We start from the raw sequence: 8048 nt of genomic DNA on the forward strand, positions 1-8048 counted from the left end.
CCAAACCAAACAAAAATTTCGGAGAAGAAATACGAGGCTATAACAATCATGCAGAAGAGAGTTCAACAAATACTGAAATAATATTCATGGAAAGAACTGATTATAAACTCACAATTCATGGATCCCAACAAACACACCGCAAAAAGTCATTACATCAAATAGATCTCCAAGAACATCAAGGAGAACATTGTATTGAAGATCAAAAAGAGAGAAGAAGTCATCTAGCTACTGCCTACGGACCTGTAGGCCTGTGTTGAACTACTCACGCATCATCGGAGGGGCAATGGTGATGATGAAGAACCCCTCCGTGATTGTTGACCCCTCCAGCAGGGTGCTGGAGAAGGCCTCTAGATTAGATCTCGTGGTTCTGGAACTTGCGACAGCTGGAGTTATGTTTGGACGAATCCCCTAGAGTTTCTGGAATATTATAGTGTTTACATAGCTGAGAGGCAGTGGAGGGGGTGCTGATAACCCACAAGTATAGGGGATCGCAACAACTTTCGAGGGTAGAGTATTCAACCCAAATTTATTGATTCGACACAAGGGGAGCCAAAGAATATTTGCAAGTATTAGCAGCTGAGTTGTCAATTCAACCACACCTGGAGATTAATTATCTGCAGCAAAGTTGTTGGGTAACGCAGTAATTTCAAAAAAAAATCCTACGCACACGCAAGATCATGGTGATGCATAGCAGCGAGAGGGGAGAGTATCGTCTACGTACCCTCGTAGACCATAAGCAGAAGCATTATGATAACGCGGTTGATGTAGTCGTACGTCTTCAGGATCGACTGATCTAGTACCAAAGGTACGACACCTCCGCGATCTGCACACGTTCGGCTCGATGACGTCCCGCGAACTCACGATCCAGTAGAGCTTTGAGGAGAGCTTCGTTAGCACGACGACGTGATGACGGTGATGATGTTTCTACCAGAACAGGGCTTCGCCTAAGCACCACTACGATATTACCGAGGTGGATTATGGTGGAGGGGGCACCGCACACGGATAAAGATCAATGATCAACTTATGTGTCTATGGGGTGCCCCCTCCCCCGTATATAAAGGAGTGGAGGAGGGGGAGGGCCGGCCCTCCTGTGGCGCGCCCCATGGGGAGTCCTACTCCCATCGGGAGTAGGATCCCCCCTTTCCATGTAGTAGGAGTAGGAGAAGGAAGGAGGAAAGAAGGAGAAGGAAAGGGGGGCGCCGCCCCCCTTTCCTAGTCCAATTCGAACCAGAGGGGGAGGGGGCGCGCGGCCTGCCCTGTTAGACCCTCCTATCTTTCCACTAAGGCCCATAAGGCCCATTAAACTCCCCGGGGGGTTCCGGTAACCCCCCGGTACTCTGGTATATGCTCGAACTTCACTCGGAACCCTTCCGATGTCCAAACATAGTCGTCCAATATATAGATCTTTATGTATCAACCATTTCGAGACTCCTCGTCATGTCTGTGATCAAATCCGGGACTCTGAACTACCTTCGGTACATCAAAACACATAAACTCATAATACCGATCGTCACTGAACATTAAGCGTGCGGACCCTACGGGTTCGAGAACTATGTAGACATGACCGAGACATGTCTCCAGTCAATAACCAATAGCGGAACCTGGATGCTCATATTGGTTCCTACATATTCTACGAAGATCTTTATCAGTCAAACGGAATAACGATATACGTTGTTCCCTTTGTCATCGATATGTTACTTGCCCGAGATTCGATCGTAGGTATCTCAATACCTAGTTCAATCTCGTTACCAGAAAGTGTCTTTACTCGTTTAGTAATGCTACATCCCATAACTAACTCATTAGCTACATTGCTTGCAAGGCTTATAGTGATGTACATTACCGAGAGGGCCCAAAGATACCTCTCCAATAATCGGAGTGAGAAATCCCAATCTTGATCCATGCCAACTCAACAAACACCATCGGAGACACCTGTAGAGCACCTTTATAATCACCCAGTTATGTTGTGACGTTTGGGAGCACACCAAGTGTTCCTCTGGTATTCGGGAGTTGCATGATCTCATAGTCATAGGAACATGTATAGTTATGGAGAAAGCAATAGCAACAAACTAAATGATCATCGTGCTAAGCTAACGGATGGGTCAAGTCAATCACATCATTCTCTAATGATGTGATCCCATTAATCAAATGACAACTCATGTCTATGGTTAGGAAACATAACCATCATTGATTCAATGAGCTAGTCAAGTAGAGGCAAACTAGTGACACTCTGTTTGTCTATGTATTCACACATGTACTAAGTTTCCGGTTAATACAATTCTAGCATGAATAATAAACATTTATCATGATATAAATAAATATAAATAACAACAATATTATTGCATCTAGGGCATATTTCTTTCAGTCTCCCACTTGCACTAGAGTCAATAATCTAGATTACATTGTAATGATTCTAACACCCATGGAGTCTTGGTGCTGATTATGTTTTGCTCGTGAGAGAGGCTTAGTTAACGGGTCTACAACATTCAGATCTGTGTGTATCTTGCAAATCTCTATGTCTCCCTCCTTGACTTGATCGCGGATGGAATTAAAGCGTCTCTTGATGTGCTTGGTTCTCTTGTGAAACCTGGATTCCTTTGCCAAGGTAATTGCTCCAGTATTGTCAAAAAAGATTTTCATTGGACCCGATGCGCTAGGTATGACACCTAGATCGGATATGAACTCCTTCATCCAGACTCCTTCATTTGCTGCTTCCGAAGCAGCTATGTATTCCGCTTCACACGTAGATCCCGCCACGACGCTCTGCTTGGAACTGCACCAACTGATAGCTCCGCCATTTAATTAAAACATGTATCCAGTTTGTGACTTAGAGTCATCCGGATCAGTGTCAAAGCTTGCATCGACGTAACCATTTACGACAAGCTCTTTGTCACCTCCATATACGAGAAACATATCCTTATTCCTTTTCAGGTGTTTCAGGATGTTCTTGACCGCTGTCCAGTGATCCACTCCTGGATTACTTTGGTACCTCCCCGCTAAACTTATAGAAAGGCACACATCAGGTCTGGTACACAGCATTGCATACATGATAGAGCCTATGGCTGAAGCATAGGGAACACCTTTCATTTTCTCTCTATCTTCTGCAATGGTCGGGCATTGAGTCCGATCCAACTTCACACCTTGTAATACATGCAAGAACCCTTTTTTTGCCTGATCCATTTTGAACTTCTTCAAAACTTTATCAAGGTATGGGCTTTGTGAAAGTCCAATCAAGCGTCTTGATCTATCTATAGATTTTGATGCCCAATATATAAGCAGCTTCACCGAGGTATTTCATTGACAATTTCTTATTCAAGTATCCTTTTATGCTATTCAGAAATTCAGTATCATTTCCGATCAACAATATGTCATCTACATATAATATCAGAAATGCTACGGAGCTCTCACTCACTTTCTTGTAAATACAGGCTTCTCCAAAAGTCTGTACAACACCATATGCTTTGATCACACTATCAAAGCGTATATTCCAACTCCGAGAGGCTTGCACCAGTCCATAAATGGATCGCTGGAGCTTGCACACTTTGTTAGCACCTTTTGGATCGACAAAACCTTCTGGTTGCATCATATACAACTCTTCTTTAAGGTATCCATTAAGGAATGCAATTTTGACATTCATTTGCCAAATTTCATAATCATATATTGCGGCAATTGCTAACATGATTCAGACGGACTTAAGCATCGCTACGGGTGATAAGGTCTCATTGTAGTCAACTCCTTGAACTTGTCGAAAACATTTTGCAACAAGTCGAGCTTTGTAGACAGTAACATTACCATCAGCGTCAGTCTTCTTCTTGAAGATCCATTTATTCTCTATGGCACGGCGATCATCGGGCAAGTCAACCAAAGCCATACTTTGTTCTCATACATGGATCCCATCTCAGATTTCATGGCCTCAAGCCATTTTGCGGAATCTGGGCTCATCATCGCTTCCTCATAGTTCATAGGTTCGTCATGGTCAAGTAACATGACTTCCAGAACAGGATTACCGTACCACTCTGGTGCGGATGTTACTCTAGTTGACCTACGAGGGTCGGTAGTAACTTGATCAGAAGTTTCATGATCATCATCATTAGCTTCCTCACTTACTGGTGTAGGAATTACTAGAACTGATTTCAGTGATGAACTACTTTCCAATAAGGGAGAAGGTACAATTACCTCATCAAGTTCTACTTTCCTCCCACTCACTTCTTTCGAGAGAAACTCCTTCTCTAGAAAGGATCCATTCTTAGCAACAAATATCTTGCCTTCGGATATGTGATAGCAGGTGTACCCAACAGTCTCATTTGGGTATCCTATGAAGACACATTTCTCTGATTTGGGTTCGAGCTTATCAGGTTGAAGCTTTTTCACATAAGCATCGCAGCCCCAAACTTTAAGAAATGATAACTTGGTTTCTTGCCAAACCACAGTTCATAAGGTGTCGTCTCGATGGATTTAGATGGTGCCCCATTTAACGTGAATGCAGTTGTCTCTAAAGCGTAACCCCAAAATGATAGCGGTAAATCGGTGAGAGACATCATAGATTGCACCATATCTAGTAAAGTACGATTACGACGTTCGGACACACCATTACGCTGTGGTGTTCCAGGTGGCGTGAGTTGCGAAACTATTCCGCATTGTTTCAAATGAAGTCCAAACTCATAACTCAAATATTCACCTCCACGATCAGATCATACAAACTTGATTTTCTTGTTACGATGATTTTCCACTTCACTCTGAAATTCTTTGAACTTTTCAAATGTTTCAGACTTATGTTTCATCAAGTAGATATACCCATATCTGCTCAAATCACCCGTGAAGGTGAGAAAATAACGATATCCGCCGCGAGCTTCAATGTTCATTGGACCACATACATCAGTATGTATGATTTCCAATAACTCTGTTGCTCGCTCCATTGTTCCGGAGAACGAACTTTTAGTCATCTTGCCTATGAGGCATGGTTCACATGTACCAAGTGATTCATAATCAAGTGATTCCAGAACTCCATCAGAATGGAGTTTCTTCATCGCTTTACACCAATATGACCTAAACGGCAGTGCCACAAATAAGTTGCAGTATCATTATCAACTCTGCATATTTTGGCTTCAATACTGTGAACAGGTGTATCACTACTATCAAGATTTAGTAAAAATAGACCATTCATCAAGGGTGCATGACCATACAAGATATTACTCACATAAATAGAACAACCATTATTCTCCGATTTAAATGAATAACCGTCTCGCATTAAACAAGATCCAGATATAATGTTCATGCTCAATGCTGGCACCAAATAACAATTATTCAGGTCTAGAGCTAATCCCGAAGGTAGATGTAGAGGTAGCGTGCCGACGGCGATCACATCGACTTTGGTACCATTTCCCACGCGCATTGTCACCTCGTCCTCAGCCAATCTTCGCTTAATCCGTAGCCCCTGTTTCGAGTTGCAAATGTTAGCAACTGAAGCAGTATCAAATACCCAGGCACTACTGCGAGCATTAGTAAGGTACACATCAATAACATGTATATCAAATATACCTTTCACTTTGCCATCCTTCTTCTCCGCCAAATACTTGGGGCAGTTCTGCTTCCAGTGACCAGTTCCTTTGTAGTAGAAGCACTCAATCTCGGGCTCAGGTCCAGACTTGGGTTTCTTCACTTGAGCAGCAACTGGCTTGCTGTTCTTTTTGAAGTTCCCCTTCTTCCCTTTACCCTTTTTCTTGAAACTGGTGGTCTTGTTGACCATCAACACTTGATGCTCTTTCTTTATTTCTACCCCCGCAGCCTTTAGCATTGCGAAGAGCTCAGTGATCGTCTTATCCATCCCTTGCATATTATAGTTCATCACGAAGCTCTTGTAGCTTGGTGGCAGTGATTGAAGAACTCTGTCAATGACACTATCATCAGGAAGATTAACTCGTAGTTGAGTCAAGTGGTTGTGGTACCCAGACATTCTGAGTATATGTTCACTGACAGAACTATTCTCCTCCATTTTGCAGTTATAGAACTTATTGGAGACTTCATATCTCTCAATCGGGGCATTTTCTTGAAATATTAACTTAAACTCCTTGAACATCTCATATGCTCCATGATGTTCAAAACGTCGTTGAAGTCTCGGTTCTAAGCCGTAAAGCATGGCACACTGAACTATCGAGTAGTCATCAGCTTTGCTCTGCCAGGTGTTCATAACATCTGGTGTTGCTCCTGCAGCGGGTTTGTCACCTAGCGGTGCTTCCAGGACGTGATTCTTCTGTGCAACACTGAGGATAATCCTCAAGTTACGGACCCAGTTCGTGTAGTTGCTACCATCATCTTTCAACTTAGCTTTCTCTAGGAACGCATTAAAATTCAACGAAACAACAACATGGGCCATCTATCTACAACAACATAGACATGCAAAATACTATCATGTACTAAGTTCATGATAAATTAAAGTTCAATTAATCAAATTACTTAAAAAATCCCACTTAGATAGACATGTCTCTAATCATCTAAGTGATCACGTGATCCATATCAACTAAACCATGTCTGATCATCACGTGAGATGGAGTAGTTTTCAATGATGAACATCACTATGTTGATCATATCTACTATATGATTCACACTCGACCTTTCGGTCTCCAGTGTTCTGAGGCCATATCTGCATATGCTAGGCTCGTCAAGTTTAACCTGAGTATTCTGCGTGTGCAAAACTGGCTTGCACCCGTTGTATGTGAACATAGAGCTTATCACACCCGATCATCATGTGGTGTGTCGGCACGAAGAACTATAGCAATGGTGCATACTTAGGGAGAACATCTATACCTTGAAATTTAGTGAGAGATCATCTTATAATGCTACCGCCGAACTAAGCAAAAGAAGATGCATAAAAGATAAACATCACATGCAATCAATATAAGTGATATGATATGGCCATCATCATCTTGTGCCTTTGATCTCCATCTCCAAAGCACCGTCATGATCACCATCATCACCGGCTTGACACCTTGATCTCCATCGAAGCATCGTTGTCGTCTCGCCAACTATTGCTTCTACGACTATCACTACCGCTTAGTGATAAAGTAAAGCAATTACATGGCGATTGCATTTCATACTATAAAGCGACAACCATATGGCTCATGCCAGTTGCCGATAACTGTGTTACAAAACATGATCATCTCATACAATAAAATTTAGCATCATGTCTTGACCATATCACATCACAACATGACCTGCAAAAACAAGTTAGACGTCCTCTACTTTGTTGTTGCAAGTTTTACGTGGCTGCTACGGGCTGAGCAAGAACCGTTCTTACCTAGGCATCAAAAACCACAACGCGATATAGTGATTGCTTTTTAATCTTCAGAAAGAACCCTGTTCATTGAATCCGATTCAACTAAAGCTGGAGAAATAGACACCCACTAGCCACCTGTGTGCGAAGCACGTCGGTAGAACCTATCACGCGTAAGCGTACGCGTAATGTCGGTCTGGGCCGCTTCATCCAACAATGCCGCTGAATCAAGAATCAACTAGTGACGGCAAGCAATATGTATATACCCACGCCAACCACTCCTTTGTGTTCTACTCGTGCATATAACATCTACGCATAAACCTGGCTCGGATGCCACTATTGGGTAACGCTGTAATTTCAAAAAAAATCCTACGCACACGCAAGATCATGGTGATGCATATAACATCCGGTATTCGGGAGTTGCATGATCTCATAGTCATAGGAACATGTATAGTTATGGAGAAAGCAATAGCAACAAACTAAACGATCATCGTGCTAAGCTAACGGGTGGGTCAAGTCAATCACATCATTCTCTAATGACGTGATCCCGTTAATCAAATGACAACTCATGTCTATGGTTAGGAAACATAACCATCATTGATTCAACGAGCTAGTCAAGTAGAGGCAAACCAGTGACACTCTGTTTGTCTATGTATTCACACATGTACTAAGTTTCCGGTTAATACAATCCTAGCATGAATAATAAACATTTATCATGATATAAGGAAATATAAATAACAACTTTATTATTGCCTCTAGGGCATATTTCCTTCAAAAGTGA

Source organism: Triticum dicoccoides, chromosome 6A, assembly GCF_002162155.2.
Source record: "Triticum dicoccoides isolate Atlit2015 ecotype Zavitan chromosome 6A, WEW_v2.0, whole genome shotgun sequence".
Taxonomy (NCBI): domain Eukaryota; kingdom Viridiplantae; phylum Streptophyta; class Magnoliopsida; order Poales; family Poaceae; genus Triticum; species Triticum dicoccoides.